The sequence below is a fragment of the Pseudophryne corroboree genome, unplaced genomic scaffold (genome assembly GCF_028390025.1).
Source record: "Pseudophryne corroboree isolate aPseCor3 unplaced genomic scaffold, aPseCor3.hap2 scaffold_480, whole genome shotgun sequence".
NCBI lineage: Eukaryota > Metazoa > Chordata > Amphibia > Anura > Myobatrachidae > Pseudophryne > Pseudophryne corroboree.
This window is the reverse complement of record NW_026970092.1, coordinates 399,215-420,979: the sequence shown is the minus strand read 5'-3', so window position 1 is coordinate 420,979 and position 21,765 is coordinate 399,215. Positions and strand designations below refer to the sequence as shown.

General features: G+C 49.0%; 30 non-coding genes and 5 pseudogenes across 30 annotated transcripts; 4 read left to right on the top strand and 31 right to left on the bottom strand.

The window, feature by feature from the left end:
• Positions 1 to 505: 505 nt before the first annotated feature.
• On the bottom strand, positions 506 to 657 carry LOC135028647 (U1 spliceosomal RNA; annotated as a pseudogene).
• A 152-nt stretch (positions 658 to 809) lies between these two features.
• LOC135028614 (U1 spliceosomal RNA) lies at positions 810 to 972 on the bottom strand. Its single transcript, XR_010224871.1, has one exon. It is a non-coding gene; the product is annotated as a U1 spliceosomal RNA (small nuclear RNA).
• A 671-nt stretch (positions 973 to 1,643) lies between these two features.
• Positions 1,644 to 1,806, bottom strand: LOC135028635 (U1 spliceosomal RNA). The gene has a single exon (XR_010224890.1). It is a non-coding gene; the product is annotated as a U1 spliceosomal RNA (small nuclear RNA).
• A 152-nt stretch (positions 1,807 to 1,958) lies between these two features.
• LOC135028555 (U1 spliceosomal RNA) lies at positions 1,959 to 2,122 on the bottom strand. The gene has a single exon (XR_010224815.1). It is a non-coding gene; the product is annotated as a U1 spliceosomal RNA (small nuclear RNA).
• Positions 2,123 to 2,793: 671 nt separating this feature from the next.
• LOC135028662 (U1 spliceosomal RNA) lies at positions 2,794 to 2,956 on the bottom strand. The gene has a single exon (XR_010224911.1). It is a non-coding gene; the product is annotated as a U1 spliceosomal RNA (small nuclear RNA).
• A 153-nt stretch (positions 2,957 to 3,109) lies between these two features.
• On the bottom strand, positions 3,110 to 3,273 carry LOC135028610 (U1 spliceosomal RNA). Its single transcript, XR_010224867.1, has one exon. It is a non-coding gene; the product is annotated as a U1 spliceosomal RNA (small nuclear RNA).
• A 671-nt stretch (positions 3,274 to 3,944) lies between these two features.
• On the bottom strand, positions 3,945 to 4,107 carry LOC135028654 (U1 spliceosomal RNA). Its single transcript, XR_010224903.1, has one exon. It is a non-coding gene; the product is annotated as a U1 spliceosomal RNA (small nuclear RNA).
• A 152-nt stretch (positions 4,108 to 4,259) lies between these two features.
• Positions 4,260 to 4,423, bottom strand: LOC135028696 (U1 spliceosomal RNA). Its single transcript, XR_010224937.1, has one exon. It is a non-coding gene; the product is annotated as a U1 spliceosomal RNA (small nuclear RNA).
• A 671-nt stretch (positions 4,424 to 5,094) lies between these two features.
• LOC135028653 (U1 spliceosomal RNA) lies at positions 5,095 to 5,257 on the bottom strand. Its single transcript, XR_010224902.1, has one exon. It is a non-coding gene; the product is annotated as a U1 spliceosomal RNA (small nuclear RNA).
• Positions 5,258 to 5,409: 152 nt separating this feature from the next.
• On the bottom strand, positions 5,410 to 5,573 carry LOC135028585 (U1 spliceosomal RNA). Its single transcript, XR_010224844.1, has one exon. It is a non-coding gene; the product is annotated as a U1 spliceosomal RNA (small nuclear RNA).
• A 694-nt stretch (positions 5,574 to 6,267) lies between these two features.
• Positions 6,268 to 6,409, bottom strand: LOC135028677 (U1 spliceosomal RNA; annotated as a pseudogene).
• A 152-nt stretch (positions 6,410 to 6,561) lies between these two features.
• Positions 6,562 to 6,725, bottom strand: LOC135028660 (U1 spliceosomal RNA). Its single transcript, XR_010224909.1, has one exon. It is a non-coding gene; the product is annotated as a U1 spliceosomal RNA (small nuclear RNA).
• A 683-nt stretch (positions 6,726 to 7,408) lies between these two features.
• On the bottom strand, positions 7,409 to 7,560 carry LOC135028683 (U1 spliceosomal RNA; annotated as a pseudogene).
• Positions 7,561 to 7,712: 152 nt separating this feature from the next.
• On the bottom strand, positions 7,713 to 7,875 carry LOC135028779 (U1 spliceosomal RNA). The gene has a single exon (XR_010225011.1). It is a non-coding gene; the product is annotated as a U1 spliceosomal RNA (small nuclear RNA).
• A 671-nt stretch (positions 7,876 to 8,546) lies between these two features.
• Positions 8,547 to 8,709, bottom strand: LOC135028634 (U1 spliceosomal RNA). Its single transcript, XR_010224889.1, has one exon. It is a non-coding gene; the product is annotated as a U1 spliceosomal RNA (small nuclear RNA).
• A 152-nt stretch (positions 8,710 to 8,861) lies between these two features.
• Positions 8,862 to 9,025, bottom strand: LOC135028581 (U1 spliceosomal RNA). Its single transcript, XR_010224840.1, has one exon. It is a non-coding gene; the product is annotated as a U1 spliceosomal RNA (small nuclear RNA).
• Positions 9,026 to 9,696: 671 nt separating this feature from the next.
• On the bottom strand, positions 9,697 to 9,859 carry LOC135028661 (U1 spliceosomal RNA). The gene has a single exon (XR_010224910.1). It is a non-coding gene; the product is annotated as a U1 spliceosomal RNA (small nuclear RNA).
• Positions 9,860 to 10,012: 153 nt separating this feature from the next.
• LOC135028609 (U1 spliceosomal RNA) lies at positions 10,013 to 10,176 on the bottom strand. Its single transcript, XR_010224866.1, has one exon. It is a non-coding gene; the product is annotated as a U1 spliceosomal RNA (small nuclear RNA).
• A 672-nt stretch (positions 10,177 to 10,848) lies between these two features.
• LOC135028692 (U1 spliceosomal RNA) lies at positions 10,849 to 11,011 on the bottom strand. Its single transcript, XR_010224933.1, has one exon. It is a non-coding gene; the product is annotated as a U1 spliceosomal RNA (small nuclear RNA).
• A 152-nt stretch (positions 11,012 to 11,163) lies between these two features.
• LOC135028766 (U1 spliceosomal RNA) lies at positions 11,164 to 11,327 on the bottom strand. Its single transcript, XR_010224999.1, has one exon. It is a non-coding gene; the product is annotated as a U1 spliceosomal RNA (small nuclear RNA).
• A 698-nt stretch (positions 11,328 to 12,025) lies between these two features.
• Positions 12,026 to 12,161, bottom strand: LOC135028682 (U1 spliceosomal RNA; annotated as a pseudogene).
• Positions 12,162 to 12,313: 152 nt separating this feature from the next.
• Positions 12,314 to 12,477, bottom strand: LOC135028553 (U1 spliceosomal RNA). The gene has a single exon (XR_010224814.1). It is a non-coding gene; the product is annotated as a U1 spliceosomal RNA (small nuclear RNA).
• Positions 12,478 to 13,092: 615 nt separating this feature from the next.
• Positions 13,093 to 13,255, bottom strand: LOC135028691 (U1 spliceosomal RNA). The gene has a single exon (XR_010224932.1). It is a non-coding gene; the product is annotated as a U1 spliceosomal RNA (small nuclear RNA).
• A 152-nt stretch (positions 13,256 to 13,407) lies between these two features.
• On the bottom strand, positions 13,408 to 13,571 carry LOC135028765 (U1 spliceosomal RNA). The gene has a single exon (XR_010224998.1). It is a non-coding gene; the product is annotated as a U1 spliceosomal RNA (small nuclear RNA).
• Positions 13,572 to 14,259: 688 nt separating this feature from the next.
• LOC135028681 (U1 spliceosomal RNA) lies at positions 14,260 to 14,395 on the bottom strand (annotated as a pseudogene).
• Positions 14,396 to 14,547: 152 nt separating this feature from the next.
• LOC135028552 (U1 spliceosomal RNA) lies at positions 14,548 to 14,711 on the bottom strand. Its single transcript, XR_010224813.1, has one exon. It is a non-coding gene; the product is annotated as a U1 spliceosomal RNA (small nuclear RNA).
• Positions 14,712 to 15,326: 615 nt separating this feature from the next.
• LOC135028689 (U1 spliceosomal RNA) lies at positions 15,327 to 15,489 on the bottom strand. The gene has a single exon (XR_010224931.1). It is a non-coding gene; the product is annotated as a U1 spliceosomal RNA (small nuclear RNA).
• A 152-nt stretch (positions 15,490 to 15,641) lies between these two features.
• On the bottom strand, positions 15,642 to 15,805 carry LOC135028764 (U1 spliceosomal RNA). The gene has a single exon (XR_010224997.1). It is a non-coding gene; the product is annotated as a U1 spliceosomal RNA (small nuclear RNA).
• Positions 15,806 to 16,466: 661 nt separating this feature from the next.
• Positions 16,467 to 16,629, bottom strand: LOC135028707 (U1 spliceosomal RNA). The gene has a single exon (XR_010224947.1). It is a non-coding gene; the product is annotated as a U1 spliceosomal RNA (small nuclear RNA).
• Positions 16,630 to 16,781: 152 nt separating this feature from the next.
• Positions 16,782 to 16,945, bottom strand: LOC135028551 (U1 spliceosomal RNA). Its single transcript, XR_010224812.1, has one exon. It is a non-coding gene; the product is annotated as a U1 spliceosomal RNA (small nuclear RNA).
• Positions 16,946 to 17,616: 671 nt separating this feature from the next.
• LOC135028703 (U1 spliceosomal RNA) lies at positions 17,617 to 17,779 on the bottom strand. Its single transcript, XR_010224944.1, has one exon. It is a non-coding gene; the product is annotated as a U1 spliceosomal RNA (small nuclear RNA).
• A 144-nt stretch (positions 17,780 to 17,923) lies between these two features.
• On the top strand, positions 17,924 to 18,039 carry LOC135028727 (U5 spliceosomal RNA). The gene has a single exon (XR_010224961.1). It is a non-coding gene; the product is annotated as a U5 spliceosomal RNA (small nuclear RNA).
• Positions 18,040 to 18,309: 270 nt separating this feature from the next.
• Positions 18,310 to 18,425, top strand: LOC135028726 (U5 spliceosomal RNA). The gene has a single exon (XR_010224960.1). It is a non-coding gene; the product is annotated as a U5 spliceosomal RNA (small nuclear RNA).
• Positions 18,426 to 18,711: 286 nt separating this feature from the next.
• Positions 18,712 to 18,827, top strand: LOC135028730 (U5 spliceosomal RNA). Its single transcript, XR_010224963.1, has one exon. It is a non-coding gene; the product is annotated as a U5 spliceosomal RNA (small nuclear RNA).
• Positions 18,828 to 19,101: 274 nt separating this feature from the next.
• Positions 19,102 to 19,217, top strand: LOC135028739 (U5 spliceosomal RNA). The gene has a single exon (XR_010224972.1). It is a non-coding gene; the product is annotated as a U5 spliceosomal RNA (small nuclear RNA).
• Positions 19,218 to 21,765: the final 2,548 nt, after the last annotated feature.

The following is a 21,765-nucleotide window of genomic DNA, read 5'->3' as shown; positions in this document are numbered from 1 at the left end:
AACAAACCAAATGCAACAACTAGTAAAAGCATTCCTGGGAGAAGGTCTGCAGAAGACGGATTTGCATACGGTGATGTCATCCAAGCAGTGGGCCAAAGTTGGCTGGAACCCTCATCTGCATATGAAAAGAGAAAAGGGTTATGCAGGGCATGGCGGCCTTTTGCGGTGCTTGGATGACCCCTAGTTCGCATTAAACACCTCCATTCTCCTTCGGTGTGGGGCTCATGTTGGCTATGCCCCAGCCCCTGAAGTATTCAAGCTGATTTCTTGCAGCAGCTGGGCACTGTAACAGCTCCAGAGCTGCTCTGTAAGGCAAGTAAAAGGGTGTGGGCCCTGCAGCACTACCTGTAGTTCGCATTGTGCGTTGGAAGGCACAAAGTAAGCAGACAGGAGAAGTCAGGAGAGTGCACAAGGGCATAGAAGGCAGGGGCTCAAGAAAAGAGAAGTGGAAACAGACAGCAAACTAGGCTGGAGAGAGACCTGAGACAAAGAGATCTGAATTATACGAGTAGCCAACTAGAGGAAACACAAATTATGCAGTCAAGTGTCCCACATTTGGGGAAATCGTAGGAGCAGCACACCCAGAGTGCAATGGGTGAGCCTTGCCCTGGGAGAAGCACCTTCCTGATCATAGTATCTCACCTGGCAGGTAAGTAGGAGTTGGGCTAGAGCTGGGGAGGGTCGCTGCTCGGGCACCCCCCTGTCAAGTGAAGGAGATCCAACTGAGGCAGCACAAGGAAACTCTCGAAAAAAGAACAAGGCTAGAGGAAGATCTGAGACAAAGAAATCTGTATTTTACCAGAGCTGACCAGAGGAAAGCACAAACACAGTCCCCCACTACCACAAATAATGCAGTCGAGTTTCCCAATTTGGGGAAATCACAGGGGTCAGCATACCCAGAATGCAATGAATGAACCTCACCCTGGGAGAACAATCTTCATGACCATGGTATCTCCTATGCAAAATAAGTATGATTTGGGATAGGGCTGGGGAGGGCCGCTGCTCAGGCACATCTCTGTCAAGTAAAGGAGATTCAACTGAGGCAGCACAAGGGAACTCTCATCTGGGGACAACAACTGCAGGGAGAACACATATTTTCAGATGAACATGGGAGGGCAGAAGGCTGCCTAATACTGAAGCACCCCCAAACAACAAACCAAATGTAACAACTAGTGCAAGCATTCCTGGGAGAAGGTCTGCAGAAGACGGATTTGCATACGGTGATGTCATCCAAGCAGTGGGCCAAAGTTGGCTGGAACCCTCATCTGCATATGAAAAGAGAAAAGGGTTATGCAGGGCATGGCGGCCTTTTGCGGTGCTTGGATGACCCCTAGTTCGCATTAAATACCTCCACCCTCCTTCGGTGTGGGGCTCATGTTGGCTATGCCCCAGCCCCTGAAGCATTCAAGCTGATTTCTTGCAGCAGCTGGGCACTGTAACAGCTCCAGAGCTGCTCTGTACGGCAAGTAAAAGGGTGTGGGCCCTGCAGCACTACCTGTAGTTCGCATTGTGCGTTGGAAGGCACAAAGTAAGCAGACGGGAGAAGTCAGGATAGTGCGCAAGGGCATAGAAGGGAGCGGCTCAAGAAAACAGAAGTGGAAACAGACAGCAAACTAGGCTGGAGAGAGACCTGAGACAAAGAGATCTGAATTATACGAGCGCCGACCAGGGGAAACACAAATTATGCAGTCAAGTTTCCCACATTTGGGGAAATCGCAGGAGCAGCACACCCAGAGTGCAATGGGTGAGCCTTGCCCTGGGAGAAGCACCTTCATGATCATAGTATCTCACCTGGCAGGTATGTAGGAGTTGGGCTAGAGCTGGGGAGGGTCGCTGCTCGGGTACCACCCTGTCAAGTGAAGGAGATCAAACTGAGGCAGCACAATGGAACTCTCGAAAGAAGAACAAGGCTAGAGTAAGATCTGAGACAAAGAAATCTGACTTTTACCAGAGCTGACCAGAGGAAAACACAAAAACAGTCCCCCACTACCACAAATAATGCAGTTGAGTTTCCCACATTTGGGGAAATCACAGGGGTCAGCATACCCAGAATGCAATGAATGAACCTCACCCTGGGAGAACAATCTTTATGACCATGGTATCTCCTATGCAAAATAAGTATGATTTGGGATAGGGCTGGGGAGGGCCGCTGCTCAGGCACATCTCTGTCAAGTAAAGGAGATTCAACTGAGGCAGCACAAGGGAACTCTCATCTTGGGACAACAACTGCAGGGAGAACACATATTTTCAGATGAACATGGGAGGGCAGAAGGCTGCCTAATACTGAAGCATGCCCAAACAACAAACCAAATGCAACAACTAGTACAAGCATTCCTGGGGGAAGGTCTGCAGAAGACGGATTTGCATACGGTGATGTCATCCAAGCAGTGGGCCAAAGTTGGCTGGAACCCTCATCTGCATATGAAAAGAGAAAAGGGGTATGCAGGGCATGGCGGCCTTTTGCGGCGCTTGGATGACCCTTAGTTCGCATTAAACACCCCCACCCTCCTTCGGTGTGGGGCTCATGTTGGCCATGCCCCAGCCCCTGAAGCATTCAAGCTGATTTCTTGCAGCAGCTTGGCACTGTAACAGCTCCAGAGCTGCTCTGTACGGCAAGTAAAAGGGTGTGGGCCCTGCAGCACTACCTGTAGTTTGCATTGTGCATTGGAAGGCACAAAGTAAGCAGACGGGAGAAGTAAGGATAGTGCGCAAGGCCATAGAATGGAGCGGCTTAAGAAAAGAGAAGTGGAAACAGACAGCAAACTAGGCTGGAGAGAGACCTGAGACAAAGAGATCTGAATTATACGAGAGCCGACCAGGGGAAACACAAATTATGCAGTCAAGTTTCCCACATTTGGGGAAATCGCAGGAGCAGCACACCCAGAGTGCAATGGGTGAGCCTTGCCCTGGGAGAAGCACCTACGTGATCATAGTATCTCACCTGGCAGGTAAGTAGGAGTTGGGCTAGAGCTGGGGAGGGTCGCTGCTCGGGTACCCCCCCTGTCAAGTGAAGGAGATCCAACTGAGGCAGCACAAGGGAATTCTCGAAAGAAGAACAAGGCTAGAGGAAGATCTGAGACAAAGAAATCTGACTTTTACCAGAGCTGACCAGAGGAAAACACAAACACAGTCCCCCACTACCACAATTAATGCTGTCGAGTTTCCCACATTTGGGGAAATCACAGGGGTCAGCATACCCAGAATGCAATGAATGAACCTCACACTGGGAGAATAATCTTCATGACCATGGTCTCTCCTATGCAAAATAAGTATGATTTGGGATAGGGCTGGGGAGGGCCGCTGCTCAGGCACATCTCTGTCAAGTAAAGGAGATTCAACTGAGGCAGCATAAGGGAACTCTCATCTGGGGACAACAACTGCAGGGAGAACACATATTTTCAGATGAACATGGGAGGGCAGAAGGCTGCCTAATACTGAAGCACCCCCAAACAACAAACCAAATGCAACAACTAGTGCAAGCATTCCTGGGGGAAGGCCTGCCACAGATGGATTTGCATATGGTGATGTCATCCAAGCAGTGGGTCAAAGTTGGCTTCAACCCTCGTCTGCATATGAAAATAAAAAAGGGGTGTGCAGGGCATGGCGGCCTTTTGCGGTGCTTGGATGACCCCTAGTTCGCATTAAACACCTCCACCCTCCTTCGGTGTGGGGCTCATGTTGGCTATGCCCCAGCCACTGAAGCATTCAAGCTGATTTCTTGCAGCAGCTGGGCACTGTAACAGCTCCAGAGCTGCTCTGTAAGGCAAGTAAAAGGGTGTGGGCCCTGCAGCACTACCTGTAGTTTGCATTGTGCGTTGGAAGGCACGAAGTAAGCAGACGGGAGAAGTCAGGATAGTGCGCAAGGGCATAGAAGGGAGCGGCTCAAGAAAAGAGAAGTGGAAACAGACAGCAAACTAGGCTGGAGAGAGACCTGAGACAAAGAGATCTGAATTATACGAGAGATGACCAAGGGAAACACAAATTATGCAGTCAAGTTTCCCACATTTGGGGAAATCGTAGGAGCAGCACACCCAGAGTGCAATGGGTGAGCCTTGCCCTGGGAGAAGCACCTTCCTGATCATAGTATCTCACCTGGCAGGTAAGTAGGAGTTGGGCTAGAGCTGGGGAGGGTCGCTGTTCGGGCACCCCCCTGCCAAGTGAAGGAGATCCAACTGAGGCAGCACAAGGAAACTCTCGAAAAAAGAACAAGGCTAGAGGAAGATCTGAGACAAAGAAATCTGACTTTTACCAGAGCTGACCAGAGGAAAGCACAAACACAGTCCCCCACTACCACAAATAATGCAGTCGAGTTTCCCACATTTGGGGAAATCACAGGGGTCAGCATACCCAGAATGCAATGAATGAACCTCACCCTGGGAGAACAATCTTCATGATAATGGTATCTCCTATGCAAAATAAGTATGATTTGTGATAGGGCTGGGGAGGGCCGCTGCTCAGGCACATCTCTGTCAAGTAAAGGAGATTCAACTGAGGCAGCACAAGGGAACTCTCATCTGGGGACAACAACTGCAGGGAGAACACATATTTTCAGATGAACATGGGAGGGCAGAAGGCTGCCTAATACTGAAGCACCCCCAAACAACAAACCAAATGCAACAACTAGTGCAAGCATTCCTGGGAGAAGGCATGCAGCAGATGGATTTGCATATGGTGATGCCATCCAAGCAGTGGGTCAAAGTTGGCTTCAACCCTCGTCTGCATATGAAAAGAGAAAAGGGGCGTGCAGGGCATGGCGGCCTTTTGCGGCGCTAGGATGACCCCTAGTTCGCATTACACACCTCCACCCTCCTTCGGTGTGGGGCTCATGTTGGCTATGCCCCAGCCCCTGAAGCATTCAAGCTGATTTCTTGCAGCAGCTGGGCACTGTAACTGCTCCAGAGCTGCTCTGTAAGGCAAGTAAAAGGGTGTGGGCCCTGCAGCACTACCTGTAGTTTGCATTGTGCGTTGGAAGGCACGAAGTAAGCAGACGGGAGAAGTCAGGATAGTGCGCAAGGGCATAGAAGGGAGCGGCTCAAGAAAAGAGAAGTGGAAACAGACAGCAAACTAGGCTGGAGAGAGACCTGAGACAAAGAGATCTGAATTATACGAGAGATGACCAAGGGAAACACAAATTATGCAGTCAAGTTTCCCACATTTGGGGAAATCGTAGGAGCAGCACACCCAGAGTGCAATGGGTGAGCCTTGCCCTGGGAGAAGCACCTTCCTGATCATAGTATCTCACCTGGCAGGTAAGTAGGAGTTGGGCTTGAGCTGGGGAGGGTCGCTGCTCGGGCACCCCCCTGTCAAGTGAAGGAGATTCAACTGAGGCAGCACAAGGAAACTCTCAAAAAAAGAACAAGGCAAGAGGAAGATCTGAGACAAAGAAATCTGACTTTTACCAGAGCTGACCAGAGGAAAGCACAAACACAGTCCCCCACTACCACAAATAATGCAGTCGAGTTTCCCACATTTGGGGAAATCACAGGGGTCAGCATACCCAGAATGCAATGAATGAACCTCACATTGGGAGAACAATCTTCATGACCATGGTATCTCCTATGCAAAATAAGTATGATTTGGGATAGGGCTGGGGAGGGCCGCTGCTCAGGCACATCTCTGTCAAGTAAAGGAGATTCAACTGAGGCAGCACAAGGGAACTCTCATCTGGGGACAACAACTGCAGGGAGAACACATATTTTCAGATAAACATGGGAGAGCAGAAGGCTGCCTAATACTGAAGCACCCCAAACAACAAACCAAATGCAACAACTAGTACAAGCATTCCTGGGGGAAGGTCTGCAGAAGACGGATTTGCATACGGTGATGTCATCCAAGCAGTGGGCCAAAGTTGGCTGGAACCCTCATCTGCATATGAAAAGAGAAAAGGGGTATGCAGGGCATGGTGGCCTTTTGCGGTGCTTGGATGACCCTTAGTTCGCATTAAACACCTCCACCCTCCGTCGGTGTGGGGCTCATGTTGGCTATGCCCCAGCCCCTGAAGCATTCAAGCTGATTTCTTGCAGCAGCTGGGCACTGTAACAGCTCCAGAGCTGCTCTGAAAGGCAAGTAAAAGGGTGTGGGCCCTGCAGCACTACCTGTAGTTTGCATTGTGCGTTGGAAGGCACAAAGTAAGCAGACAGGAGGAGAAGTCAGGAGAGTCCACAAGGGTATAGAAGGGAGGGGCTCAAGAAAAAAGAAGTGGAAACAGACAGCAAACTAGGCTGGAGAGAGACCTGAGACAAAGAGATCTGAATTATATGAGAGCCGACCAGGGGAAACACAAATTATGCAGTCAAGTTTCCCACATTTGGGGAAATCGCAGGGGCAGCACACCCAGAGTGCAATGGGTGAGCCTTGCCCTGGGAGAAGCACCTACATGATCATAGTATCTCACCTGGCAGGTAAGTAGGAGTTGGGCTAGAGCTGGGGAGGGTCGCTGCTCGGGCACCCCCCTGTCAAGTGAAGGAGATCCAACTGAGGCAGCACAAGGGAACTCTCGAAAGAAGAACAAGGCTAGAGGAAGATCTGAGACAAAGAAATCTGACTTTTACCAGAGCTGACCAGAGGAAAGCACAAACACAGTCCCCCACTACCACAAATAATGCAGTTGAGTTTCCCACATTTGGGGAAATCACAGGGGTCAGCATACCCAGAATGCAATGAATGAACCTAACCCTGGGAGAACAATCTTCATGACCATGGTATCTCCTATGCAAAATAAGTATGATTTGGGATAGGGCTGGGGAGGGCCGCTGCTCAGGCACATCTCTGTCAAGTAAAGGAGATTCAACTGAGGCAGCACAAGGGAACTCTCATCTGGGGACAACAACTGCAGGGAGAACACATATTTTCAGATGAACATGGGAGGGCAGAAGGCTGCCTAATACTGAAGCACCCCCAAACAACAAACCAAATGCAACAACTAGTAAAAGCATTCCTGGGAGAAGGTCTGCAGAAGACGGATTTGCATACGGTGATGTCATCCAAGCAGTGGGCCAAAGTTGGCTGGAACCCTCATCTGCATATGAAAAGAGAAAAGGGTTATGCAGGGCATGGCGGCCTTTTGCGGTGCTTGGATGACCCCTAGTTCGCATTAAACACCTCCATTCTCCTTCGGTGTGGGGCTCATGTTGGCTATGCCCCAGCCCCTGAAGTATTCAAGCTGATTTCTTGCAGCAGCTGGGCACTGTAACAGCTCCAGAGCTGCTCTGTAAGGCAAGTAAAAGGGTGTGGGCCCTGCAGCACTACCTGTAGTTCGCATTGTGCGTTGGAAGGCACAAAGTAAGCAGACAGGAGAAGTCAGGAGAGTGCACAAGGGCATAGAAGGCAGGGGCTCAAGAAAAGAGAAGTGGAAACAGACAGCAAACTAGGCTGGAGAGAGACCTGAGACAAAGAGATCTGAATTATACGAGTAGCCAACTAGAGGAAACACAAATTGTGCAGTCAAGTGTCCCACATTTGGGGAAATCGTAGGAGCAGCACACCCAGAGTGCAATGGGTGAGCCTTGCCCTGGGAGAAGCACCTTCCTGATCATAGTATCTCACCTGGCAGGTAAGTAGGAGTTGGGCTAGAGCTGGGGAGGGTCGCTGCTCGGGCACCCCCCTGTCAAGTGAAGGAGATCCAACTGAGGCAGCACAAGGAAACTCTCGAAAAAAGAACAAGGCTAGAGGAAGATCTGAGACAAAGAAATCTGTATTTTACCAGAGCTGACCAGAGGAAAGCACAAACACAGTCCCCCACTACCACAAATAATGCAGTCGAGTTTCCCAATTTGGGGAAATCACAGGGGTCAGCATACCCAGAATGCAATGAATGAACCTCACCCTGGGAGAACAATCTTAATGACCATGGTATCTCCTATGCAAAATAAGTATGATTTGGGATAGGGCTGGGGAGGGCCGCTGCTCAGGCACATCTCTGTCAAGTAAAGGAGATTCAACTGAGGCAGCACAAGGGAACTCTCATCTGGGGACAACAACTGCAGGGAGAACACATATTTTCAGATGAACATGGGAGGGCAGAAGGCTGCCTAATACTGAAGCACCCCCAAACAACAAACCAAATGTAACAACTAGTGCAAGCATTCCTGGGAGAAGGTCTGCAGAAGACGGATTTGCATACGGTGATGTCATCCAAGCAGTGGGCCAAAGTTGGCTGGAACCCTCATCTGCATATGAAAAGAGAAAAGGGTTATGCAGGGCATGGCGGCCTTTTGCGGTGCTTGGATGACCCCTAGTTCGCATTAAATACCTCCACCCTCCTTCGGTGTGGGGCTCATGTTGGCTATGCCCCAGCCCCTGAAGCATTCAAGCTGATTTCTTGCAGCAGCTGGGCACTGTAACAGCTCCAGAGCTGCTCTGTACGGCAAGTAAAAGGGTGTGGGCCCTGCAGCACTACCTGTAGTTCGCATTGTGCGTTGGAAGGCACAAAGTAAGCAGACGGGAGAAGTCAGGATAGTGCGCAAGGGCATAGAAGGGAGCGGCTCAAGAAAACAGAAGTGGAAACAGACAGCAAACTAGGCTGGAGAGAGACCTGAGACAAAGAGATCTGAATTATACGAGCGCCGACCAGGGGAAACACAAATTATGCAGTCAAGTTTCCCACATTTGGGGAAATCGCAGGAGCAGCACACCCAGAGTGCAATGGGTGAGCCTTGCCCTGGGAGAAGCACCTTCATGATCATAGTATCTCACCTGGCAGGTATGTAGGAGTTGGGCTAGAGCTGGGGAGGGTCGCTGCTCGGGTACCACCCTGTCAAGTGAAGGAGATCAAACTGAGGCAGCACAATGGAACTCTCGAAAGAAGAACAAGGCTAGAGTAAGATCTGAGACAAAGAAATCTGACTTTTACCAGAGCTGACCAGAGGAAAACACAAAAACAGTCCCCCACTACCACAAATAATGCAGTTGAGTTTCCCACATTTGGGGAAATCACAGGGGTCAGCATACCCAGAATGCAATGAATGAACCTCACCCTGGGAGAACAATCTTTATGACCATGGTATCTTCTATGCAAAATAAGTATGATTTGGGATAGGGCTGGGGAGGGCCGCTGCTCAGGCACATCTCTGTCAAGTAAAGGAGATTCAACTGAGGCAGCACAAGGGAACTCTCATCTGGGGACAACAACTGCAGGGAGAACACATATTTTCAGATGAACATGGGAGGGCAGAAGGCTGCCTAATACTGAAGCACGCCCAAACAACAAACCAAATGCAACAACTAGTACAAGCATTCCTGGGGGAAGGTCTGCAGAAGACGGATTTGCATACGGTGATGTCATCCAAGCAGTGGGCCAAAGTTGGCTGGAACCCTCATCTGCATATGAAAAGAGAAAAGGGGTATGCAGGGCATGGCGGCCTTTTGCGGCGCTTGGATGACCCTTAGTTCGCATTAAACACCCCCACCCTCCTTCGGTGTGGGGCTCATGTTGGCCATGCCCCAGCCCCTGAAGCATTCAAGCTGATTTCTTGCAGCAGCTTGGCACTGTAACAGCTCCAGAGCTGCTCTGTACGGCAAGTAAAAGGGTGTGGGCCCTGCAGCACTACCTGTAGTTTGCATTGTGCATTGGAAGGCACAAAGTAAGCAGACGGGAGAAGTAAGGATAGTGCGCAAGGCCATAGAATGGAGCGGCTTAAGAAAAGAGAAGTGGAAACAGACAGCAAACTAGGCTGGAGAGAGACCTGAGACAAAGAGATCTGAATTATACGAGAGCCGACCAGGGGAAACACAAATTATGCAGTCAAGTTTCCCACATTTGGGGAAATCGCAGGAGCAGCACACCCAGAGTGCAATGGGTGAGCCTTGCCCTGGGAGAAGCACCTACGTGATCATAGTATCTCACCTGGCAGGTAAGTAGGAGTTGGGCTAGAGCTGGGGAGGGTCGCTGCTCGGGTACCCCCCCTGTCAAGTGAAGGAGATCCAACTGAGGCAGCACAAGGGAATTCTCGAAAGAAGAACAAGGCTAGAGGAAGATCTGAGACAAAGAAATCTGACTTTTACCAGAGCTGACCAGAGGAAAACACAAACACAGTCCCCCACTACCACAATTAATGCTGTCGAGTTTCCCACATTTGGGGAAATCACAGGGGTCAGCATACCCAGAATGCAATGAATGAACCTCACACTGGGAGAATAATCTTCATGACCATGGTCTCTCCTATGCAAAATAAGTATGATTTGGGATAGGGCTGGGGAGGGCCGCTGCTCAGGCACATCTCTGTCAAGTAAAGGAGATTCAACTGAGGCAGCATAAGGGAACTCTCATCTGGGGACAACAACTGCAGGGAGAACACATATTTTCAGATGAACATGGGAGGGCAGAAGGCTGCCTAATACTGAAGCACCCCCAAACAACAAACCAAATGCAACAACTAGTGCAAGCATTCCTGGGGGAAGGCCTGCAGCAGATGGATTTGCATATGGTGATGTCATCCAAAGCAGTGGGTCAAAGTTGGCTTCAACCCTCGTCTGCATATGAAAAGAGAAAAGGGGCGTGCAGGGCATGGCGGCCTTTTGCGGCACTTGGATGACCCCTAGTTCGCATTAAACACCTCCACCCTCCTTCGGTGTGGGGCTCATGTTGGCTATGCCCCAGCCCCTGAAGCATTCAAGCTGATTTCTTGCAGTAGCTGGGCACTGTAACTGCTCCAGAGCTGCTCTGTACGGCAAGTAAAAGGGTGTGGGCCCTGCAGCACTACCTGTAGTTTGCATTGTGCATTGGAAGGCACAAAGTAAGCAGACGGGAGAAGTAAGGATAGTGCGCAAGGCCATAGAATGGAGCGGCTTAAGAAAAGAGAAGTGGAAACAGACAGCAAACTAGGCTGGAGAGAGACCTGAGACAAAGAGATCTGAATTATACGAGAGCCGACCAGGGGAAACACAAATTATGCAGTCAAGTTTCCCACATTTGGGGAAATCGCAGGGGCAGCACATCCAGAGTGCAATGGGTGAGCCTTGCCCTGGGAGAAGCACCTTCATGATTATAGTATCTCACCTGGCAGGTAAGTAGAAGTTGGGCTAGAGCTGGGGAGAGTCGCTGCACGGGCATCCCCCTGTCAAGTGAAGGAGATCCAACTGAGGCAGCACAAGGGAACTCTCGAAAGAAGAACAAGGCTAGAGGAAGATCTGAAACAAAGAAATCTGACTTTTACCAGAGCTGACCAGAGGAAAGCACAAACACAGTCCCCCACTACCACAAATAATGCAGTTGAGTTTCCCACATTTGGGGAAATCACAGGGGTCAGCATACCCAGAATGCAATGAATGAACCTCACCCTGGGAGAACAATCTTCAAGACCATGGTCTCTCCTATGCAAAATAAGTATGATTTGGGATAGGGCTGGGGAGGGCCGCTGCTCAGGCACATCTCTGTCAAGTAAAGGAGATTCAGCTGAGGCAGCACAAGGGAACTCTCATCTGGGGACAACAACTGCAGGGAGAACACATATTTTCAGATGAACATGGGAGGGCAGAAGGCTGCCTAATACTGAAGCACCCCCAAACAACAAACCAAATGCAACAACTAGTGCAAGCATTCCTGGGGGAAGGCCTGCAGCAGATGGATTTGCATATGGTGATGCCATCCAAGCAGTGGGTCAAAGTTGGCTTCAACCCTCGTCTGCATATGAAAAGAGAAAAGGGGCGTGCAGGGCATGGCGGCCTTTTGCGGCGCTTGGATGACCCCTAGTTCGCATTACACACCTCCACCCTCCTTCGGTGTGGGGCTCATGTTGGCTATGCCCCAGCCCCTGAAGCATTCAAGCTGATTTCTTGCAGCAGCTCGGCACTGTAACTGCTCCAGAGCTGCTCTGTAAGGCAAGTAAAAGGGTGTGGGCCCTGCAGCACTACCTGTAGTTTGCATTGTGCGTTGGAAGGCACGAAGTAAGCAGACGGGAGAAGTCAGGATAGTGCGCAAGGGCATAGAAGGGAGCGGCTCAAGAAAAGAGAAGTGGAAACAGACAGCAAACTAGGCTGGAGAGAGACCTGAGACAAAGAGTTCTGAATTATACGAGAGATGACCAAGGGAAACACAAATTATGCAGTCAAGTTTCCCACATTTGGGGAAATCGCAGGGGCAGCACAACCAGAGTGCAATGGGTGAGCCTTGCCCTGGGAGAAGCACCTTCATGATCATAGTATCTCACCTGGCAGGTAAGTAGGAGTTGGGCTAGAGCTGGGGAGGGTCGCTGCTCGGGCACCCCCCTCTCAAGTGAAAGAGATCCAACTGAGGCAGCACAAGGGAACTCTCGAAAGAAGAACAAGGCTAGAGGAAGATCTGATATAAAGAAATCTGATTTTTACCAGAGCTGACCAGAGGAAAGCACAAACACAGTCCCCCACTACCACAAATAATGCAGTCGAGTTTCCCACATTTGGGGAAATCACAGGGGTCAGCATACCCAAAATGCAATGAATGAACCTCACCCTCGGAGAACAATCTTCATGTCCATGGTATCTCCTATGCAAAATAAGTATGATTTGGGATAGGGCTGGGGAGGGCCGCTGCTCAGGCACATCTCTGTCAAGTAAAGGAGATTCAACTGAGGCAGCACAAGGGAACTCCCATCTGGGGACAACAACTGCAGGGAGAACACATATTTTCAGATGAACATGGGAGGGCAGAAGGCTGCCTAATACTGAAGCACCCCCAAACAACAAACCAAATGCAACAACTAGTACAAGCATTCCTGGGGGAAGTTCTGCAGAAGACGGATTTGCATACGGTGATGTCATCCAAGCAGTGGGCCAAAGTTGGCTGGAACCCTCATCTGCATATGAAAAAAGAAAAGGGGTATGCAGGGCATGGCGGCCTTTTGCGGCGCTTGGATGACCCTTAGTTCGCATTAAACACCCCCACCCTCCTTCGGTGTGGGGCTCATGTTTGCTATGCCCCAGCCCCTGAAGCATTCAAGCTGATTTCTTGCAGCAGCTGGGCACTGTAACAGCTCCAGAGCTGCTCTGTACGGCAAGTAAAAGGGTGTGGGCCCTGCAGCACTACCTGTAGTTTGCATTGTGCATTGGAAGGCACTTAAGAAAAGAGAAGTGGAAACAGACAGCAAACTAGGCTGGAGAGAGACCTGAGACAAAGAGATCTGAATTATACGAGAGCCGACCAGGGGAAACACAAATTATGCAGTCAAGTTTCCCACATTTGGGGAAATCGCAGGGGCAGCACATCCAGAGTGCAATGGGTGAGCCTTGCCCTGGGAGAAGCACCTTCATGATTATAGTATCTCACCTGGCAGGTAAGTAGAAGTTGGGCTAGAGCTGGGGAGAGTCGCTGCACGGGCACCCCCCTGTCAAGTGAAGGAGATCCAACTGAGGCAGCACAAGGGAACTCTCGAAAGAAGAACAAGGCTATAGGAAGATCTGAAACAAAGAAATCTGACTTTTACCAGAGCTGACCAGAGGAAAGCACAAACACAGTCCCCCACTACCACAAATAATGCAGTTGAGTTTCCCACATTTGGGGAAATCACAGGGGTCAGCATACCCAGAATGCAATGAATGAACCTCACCCTGGGAGAACAATCTTCAAGACCATGGTCTCTCCTATGCAAAATAAGTATGATTTGGGATAGGGCTTGGGAGGGCCGCTGCTCAGGCACATCTCTTTCAAGTAAAGGAGATTCAACTGAGGCAGCACAAGGGAACTCTCATCTGGGGACAACAACTGCAGGGAGAACACATATTTTCAGATGAACATGGGAGGGCCTAATACTGAAGCACCCCCAAACAACAAACCAAATGCAACAACTAGTGCAAGCATTCCTGGGGGAAGGCCTGCAGCAGATGGATTTGCATATGGTGATGCCATCCAAGCAGTGGGTCAAAGTTGGCTTCAACCCTCGTCTGCATATGAAAAGAGAAAAGGGGCGTGCAGGGCATGGCGGCCTTTTGCGGCGCTTGGATGACCCCTAGTTCGCATTACACACCTCCACCCTCCTTCGGTGTGGGGCTCATGTTGGCTATGCCCCAGCCCCTGAAGCATTCAAGCTGATTTCTTGCAGCAGCTGGGCACTGTAACTGCTCCAGAGCTGCTCTGTAAGGCAAGTAAAAGGGTGTGGGCCCTGCAGCACTACCTGTAGTTTGCATTGTGCGTTGGAAGGCACGAAGTAAGCAGACGGGAGAAGTCAGGATAGTGCGCAAGGGCATAGAAGGGAGCGGCTCAAGAAAAGAGAAGTGGAAACAGACAGCAAACTAGGCTGGAGAGAGACCTGAGACAAAGAGTTCTGAATTATACGAGAGATGACCAAGGGAAACACAAATTATGCAGTCAAGTTTCCCACATTTGGGGAAATCGCAGGGGCAGCACAACCAGAGTGCAATGGGTGAGCCTTGCCCTGGGAGAAGCACCTTCATGATCATAGTATCTCACCTGGCAGGTAAGTAGGAGTTGGGCTAGAGCTGGGGAGGGTCGCTGCTCGGGCACCCCCCTCTCAAGTGAAAGAGATCCAACTGAGGCAGCACAAGGGAACTCTCGAAAGAAGAACAAGGCTAGAGGAAGATCTGATATAAAGAAATCTGATTTTTACCAGAGCTGACCAGAGGAAAGCACAAACACAGTCCCCCACTACCACAAATAATGCAGTCGAGTTTCCCACATTTGGGGAAATCACAGGGGTCAGCATACCCAAAATGCAATGAATGAACCTCACCCTCGGAGAACAATCTTCATGTCCATGGTATCTCCTATGCAAAATAAGTATGATTTGGGATAGGGCTGGGGAGGGCCGCTGCTCAGGCACATCTCTGTCAAGTAAAGGAGATTCAACTGAGGCAGCACAAGGGAACTCCCATCTGGGGACAACAACTGCAGGGAGAACACATATTTTCAGATGAACATGGGAGGGCAGAAGGCTGCCTAATACTGAAGCACCCCCAAACAACAAACCAAATGCAACAACTAGTACAAGCATTCCTGGGGGAAGTTCTGCAGAAGACGGATTTGCATACGGTGATGTCATCCAAGCAGTGGGCCAAAGTTGGCTGGAACCCTTATCTGCATATGAAAAAAGAAAAGGGGTATGCAGGGCATGGCGGCCTTTTGCGGCGCTTGGATGACCCTTAGTTCGCATTAAACACCCCCACCCTCCTTCGGTGTGGGGCTCATGTTTGCTATGCCCCAGCCCCTGAAGCATTCAAGCTGATTTCTTGCAGCAGCTGGGCACTGTAACAGCTCCAGAGCTGCTCTGTACGGCAAGTAAAAGGGTGTGGGCCCTGCAGCACTACCTGTAGTTTGCATTGTGCATTGGAAGGCACTTAAGAAAAGAGAAGTGGAAACAGACAGCAAACTAGGCTGGAGAGAGACCTGAGACAAAGAGATCTGAATTATACGAGAGCCGACCAGGGGAAACACAAATTATGCAGTCAAGTTTCCCACATTTGGGGAAATCGCAGGGGCAGCACATCCAGAGTGCAATGGGTGAGCCTTGCCCTGGGAGAAGCACCTTCATGATTATAGTATCTCACCTGGCAGGTAAGTAGAAGTTGGGCTAGAGCTGGGGAGAGTCGCTGCACGGGCACCCCCCTGTCAAGTGAAGGAGATCCAACTGAGGCAGCACAAGGGAACTCTCGAAAGAAGAACAAGGCTAGAGGAAGATCTGAAACAAAGAAATCTGACTTTTACCAGAGCTGACCAGAGGAAAGCACAAACACAGTCCCCCACTACCACAAATAATGCAGTTGAGTTTCCCACATTTGGGGAAATCACAGGGGTCAGCATACCCAGAATGCAATGAATGAACCTCACCCTGGGAGAACAATCTTCAAGACCATGGTCTCTCCTATGCAAAATAAGTATGATTTGGGATAGGGCTTGGGAGGGCCGCTGCTCAGGCACATCTCTTTCAAGTAAAGGAGATTCAACTGAGGCAGCACAAGGGAACTCTCATCTGGGGACAACAACTGCAGGGAGAACACATATTTTCAGATGAACATGGGAGGGCCTAATACTGAAGCACCCCCAAACAACAAACCAAATGCAACAACTAGTGCAAGCATTCCTGGGGGAAGGCCTGCAGCAGATGGATTTGCATATGGTGATGCCATCCAAGCAGTGGGTCAAAGTTGGCTTCAACCCTCGTCTGCATATGAAAAGAGAAAAGGGGCGTGCAGGGCATGGCGGCCTTTTGCGGCGCTTGGATGACCCCTAGTTCGCATTACACACCTCCACCCTCCTTCGGTGTGGGGCTCATGTTGGCTATGCCCCAGCCCCTGAAGCATTCAAGCTGATTTCTTGCAGCAGCTGGGCACTGTAACTGCTCCAGAGCTGCTCTGTAAGGCAAGTAAAAGGGTGTGGGCCCTGCAGCACTACCTGTAGTTTGCATTGTGCATTGGAAGGCACGAAGTAAGCAGACGGGAGAAGTCAGGATAGTGCGCAAGGGCATAGAAGGGAGCGGCTCAAGAAAAGAGAAGTGGAAACAGACAGCAAACTAGGCTGGAGAGAGACCTGAGACAAAGAGATCTGAATTATACGAGAGATGACCAAGGGAAACACAAATTATGCAGTCAAGTTTCCCACATTTGGGGAAATCGCAGGGGCAGCACAACCAGAGTGCAATGGGTGAGCCTTGCCCTGGGAGAAGCACCTCCATGATCATAGTATCTCACCTGGCAGGTAAGTAGGAGTTGGGCTAGAGCTGGGGAGGGTCGCTGCTCGGGCACCCCCCTCTCAAGTGAAAGAGATCCAACTGAGGCAGCACAAGGGAACTCTCGAAAGAAGAACAAGGCTAGAGGAAGATCTGATATAAAGAAATCTGATTTTTACCAGAGCTGACCAGAGGAAAGCACAAACACAGTCCCCCACTACCACAAATAATGCAGTCGAGTTTCCCACATTTGGGGAAATCACAGGGGTCAGCATACCCAGAATGCAATGAATGAACCTCACCCTGGGAGAACAATCTTCATGACCATGGTATCGCCTATGCAAAATAAGTATGATTTGGGATAGGGCTGGGGAGGGCCGCTGCTCAGGCACATCTCTGTCAAGTAAAGGAGATTCAACTGAGGCAGCACAAGGGAACTCTCATCTGGGGACAACAACTGCAGGGAGATCACATATTTTCAGATGAACATGGGAGGGCAGAAGGCTGCCTAATACTGAAGCACCCCCAAACAACAAACCAAATGCAACAACTAGTGCAAGCATTCCTGGGGGAAGGCCTGCAGCAGATGGATTTGCATATGGTGATGTCATCCAAACAGTGGGTCAAAGTTGGCTTCAACCCTCGTCTGCATATGAAAAGAGACAAGGGGCGTGCAGGGCATGGCGGCCTTTTGCGGCGCTTGGATGACCCCTAGTTCGCATTACACACCTCCACCCTCCTTCGGTGTGGGGCTCATGTTGGCTATGCCCCAGCCCCTGAAGCATTCAAGCTGATTTCTTGCAGCAGCTGGGCACTGTAACTGCTCCAGAGACGCTCTGTAAGGCAAGTAAAAGGGTGTGGGCCCTGCAGCACTACCTGTAGTTTGCATTGTGCGTTGGAAGGCACGAAGTAAGCAGACGGGAGAAGTCAGGATAGTGCGCAAGGGCATAGAAGGGAGCGGCTCAAGAAAAGAGAAGTGGAAACAGACAGCAAACTAGGCTGGAGAGAGACCTGAGACAAAGAGATCTGAATTATACGAGAGCCGACCAGGGGAAACACAAATTATGCAGTCAAGTTTCCCACATTTGGGGAAAACGCAGAAGCAGCACACCCAGAGTGCAATGGGTGAGCCTTGCCCTGGGAGAAGCACCTTCATGATCATAGTATCTCACCTGGCAGGTAAGTAGGAGTTGGGCTAGAGCTGGGGAGGGTCGCTGCTCGAGCATCCCCCTGTCAAGTAAAGGAGATTCAACTGAGGCAGCACAAGGGAACTCTCATCTGGGGACAACAACTGCAGGGAGAACACATATTTTCAGATAAAAATCTTGGTCATGCTCTGGTTTCTCTTCAGAACGAACAAATCTTTCGCCTTTTACTAAAGATTTCCGTGGAGAGGAGCAAAACCGAGTTTTATCTCAATTTTTGCATGCCCCATCTTTTTGGGGTTTCTTTTATCGGTTTAAAGATAGAATGAGTGTGCTTTAATGTAAGCTCATTTGCATAGAAATGACAGTAAATGTTTGTTTCTTTTCAAACAGAACTTTCTTGACCATGCTACTTGCTTGAAAGATCTGGGAGCACATGGAATACAGTACAAACCATGCTTATAGCAAGGAGAAGACAGGTGAGAAATCTGCTTTCTTTCAAATTGGGCGCTCACTTTGATCTGAATGAGGACTGCTGGCACGGCACTCAGGCGACAGGTGGAATCTTGGTCATGCTCTGGTTTCTCTTCAGAACGAACAAATCTTTCGCCTTTTACTAAAGATTTCCGTGGAGAGGAGCAAAACTGAGTTTTATCTCAATTTTTGCATGCCCCATATTATTGGGGTTTCTTTTATCGGATTAAAGACAGAACGAGTGTGCTTTCTTGTTAGCTTTAATGTAAGTTTATTTGCATAACAATGACAATAAATGCCTGTTTCTTTTCAAGCAGAACTTTCTTGACCATACTAATTGCTTGAAAGATCTGGGAGCACATGGAAAAGAGTACAAACCATGCTTATAGCAAGGGGAAGCCTGGTGAGAAATCTGCTTTCTTTCTTTCAAATTGGGTGCTCACTTTGAGCTGAATGAGGACTGCTGGCATGGCACTCAGGCGACAGGTGGAATCTTGGTCATGCTCTGGTTTCTCTTCAGAACGAACAAATCTTTCGCCTTTTACTAAAGATTTCCGTGGAGAGGAGCAAAACTGAGTTTTATCTCAATTTTTGCATGCCCCGTCTTATTGGGGTTTCTTTTATCAGTTTAAAGATAGAACGAGTGTGCTTTAATGTAAGCTCATTTGCATAGAAATGACAGTAAATGTTTGTTTCTTTTCAAACAGAACTTTCTTGACTATACTAATTGCTTGAAAGATCTGGGAGCACATGGAAAAGAGTACAAACCATGTTTATAGCAAGGGGAAGCCTGGTGAGAAATCTGCTTTCTTTCTTTCAAAGTTGGTGCTCACTTTGAGCTGAATGAGGACTGCTGGCATGGCACTCAGGCGACAGGTAGAATCTTGGTCATGCTGTGGTTTCTCTTCAGAACGAACAAATCTTTCGCCTTTTACTAAAGATTTCCGTGGAGAGGAGCAAAACTGAGTTTTATCTCAATTTTTGCATGCCCCATCTTATTGGGGTTTTATTTTATCGGTTTAAAGATAGAACGAGTGTGCTTTAATGTAAGCTCATTTGCATAGAAATGACAGTAAATGTTTGTTTCTTTTCAAACAGAACTTTCTTGACCACACTAATTGTTTGAAAGATCTGGGAGCACATGGAAAAGAGTACAAACCATGTTTATAGCAAGGGGAAGCTGTCACAACTGAGGGCCTGAGCTGACGGGAGGCAGCCTCAGTTGTAGGGGCTGAGATGTACCGGAACCTGGGAGGTTGTATCAGACCCCTGGACATGTAAGTAACATAAATAATAAATGCCCGAAGGCGTGACCACGACAACTTGGATAAAAGTCAATGATGTTTATTATGACAACTCCGCAACACAGCAGCAGTAAAAGAAAACGTAAAAGTCAGCAAAGAATAAATACAGTTCCTGGGTACTACAGGATGGCAGGAGCCACAGGGCACTGGTAGTGTGAGATAGTTCTTATGATCTTCTAGATGGAAAGTCCTTACCAGGCCCGACTGTAGCAATGGAGATAACCCAGGATTGTGCCAGCTGGTGTTCCAGGAAAAGCTGGGTTGCTGAAGATAAAACAGCTGCTGTGGATACTGGCTGGAACCTGACTGTTGTTAGCACGTAGTGGATACTGGCTGGAACCAGTTAAATAATAAATGAACTTGGGAGCGATGAAATATGAACTGAAATGTAGAACTTGAGAGCGGAGAAATAATAATACCGGTGGAGAGTGGTAAAGTGTAGAAAGGACTAGAGATGAGCGGGTTCGGTTTCTCTGAATCCGAACCCGCACGAACTTCATGTTTTTTTCACGGGTCCGAGCAGACTCGGATCCTCCCGCCTTGCTCGGTTAACCCGAGCGCGCCCGAACGTCATCATGACGCTGTCGGATTCTCGCGAGACTCGGATTCTATATAAGGAGCCGCGCGTCGCCGCCATTTTCACACGTGCATTGAGATTGATAGGGAGAGGACGTGGCTGGCGTCCTCTCCATTTAGATTAGGGTTGAGAGAGAGAGAGAGAGATTGACCCGAGGCTGTGATACTGTAGAAGAGAGTGCAGAGTTTAGTGACTGACGACCACAGTGACCACCAGACAGTGCAGTTGTTTGTTTTATTTAATATATCCGTTCTCTGCCTGAAAAAAACGATACACACAGTGACTCAGTCACATACCATATCTGTGTGCACTGCTCAGCCCAGTGTGCTGCATCAATGTATATATATATATCTGACTGTGCTCAGCTCACACAGCTTATAATTGTGGGGGAGACTGGGGAGCACTGCAGTGCCAGTTATAGGTTATAGCAGGAGCCAGGAGTACATAATATTATATTAAAATTAAACAGTGCACACTTTTGCTGCAGGAGTGCCACTGCCAGTGTGACTAGTGACCAGTGACCTGACCACCAGTATATATAATATTAGTAGTATACTATCTCTTTATCAACCAGTCTATATTAGCAGCAGACACAGTACAGTGCGGTAGTTCACGGCTGTGGCTACCTCTGTGTCGGCACTCGGCAGCCCGTCCATAATTGTATATACCACCTAACCGTGGTTTTTTTTTTCTTTCTTTATAGTCATACTAGTTACGAGTATACTATCTCTTTATCAACCAGTCTATATTAGCAGCAGACACAGTACAGTGCGGCAGTTCACGGCTGTGGCTACCTCTGTGTCGGCACTCGGCAGCCCGTCCATAATTGTATATACCACCTAACCGTGGTTTTTTTTCCTTTCTTTATACATACATACTAGTTACGAGTATACTATCTCTTTATCAACCAGTCTATATTAGCAGCAGACACAGTACAGTGCGGTAGTTCACGGCTGTGGCTACCTCTGTGTCGGCACTCGGCAGCCCGTCCATAATTGTATATACCACCTAACCGTGGTTTTTTTTTCTTTCTTTATACATACATACTAGTTACGAGTATACTATCTCTTTATCAACCAGTCTATATATTAGCAGCAGACACAGTACAGTGCGGTAGTTCACGGCTGTGGCTACCTCTGTGTCGGCACTCGGCAGCCCGTCCATAATTGTATATACCACCTAACCGTGGTTTTTTTTTCTTTCTTTATACATACATACTAGTTACGAGTATACTATCTCTTTATCAACCAGTCTATATATTAGCAGCAGACACAGTACAGTGCGGTAGTTCACGGCTGTGGCTACCTCTGTGTCGGCACTCGGCAGCCCGTCCATAATTGTATATACCACCTAACCGTGGTTTTTTTTTCTTTCTTTATACATACATACTAGTTACGAGTATACTATCTCTTTATCAACCAGTCTATATTAGCAGCAGACACAGTACAGTGCGGTAGTTCACGGCTGTGGCTACCTCTGTGTCGGCACTCGGCAGCCCGTCCATAATTGTATATACCACCTAACCGTGGTTTTTTTTTCTTTCTTTATACATACATACTAGTTACGAGTATACTATCTCTTTATCAACCAGTCTATATATTAGCAGCAGACACAGTACAGTGCGGTAGTTCACGGCTGTGGCTACCTCTGTGTCGGCACTCGGCAGCCCGTCC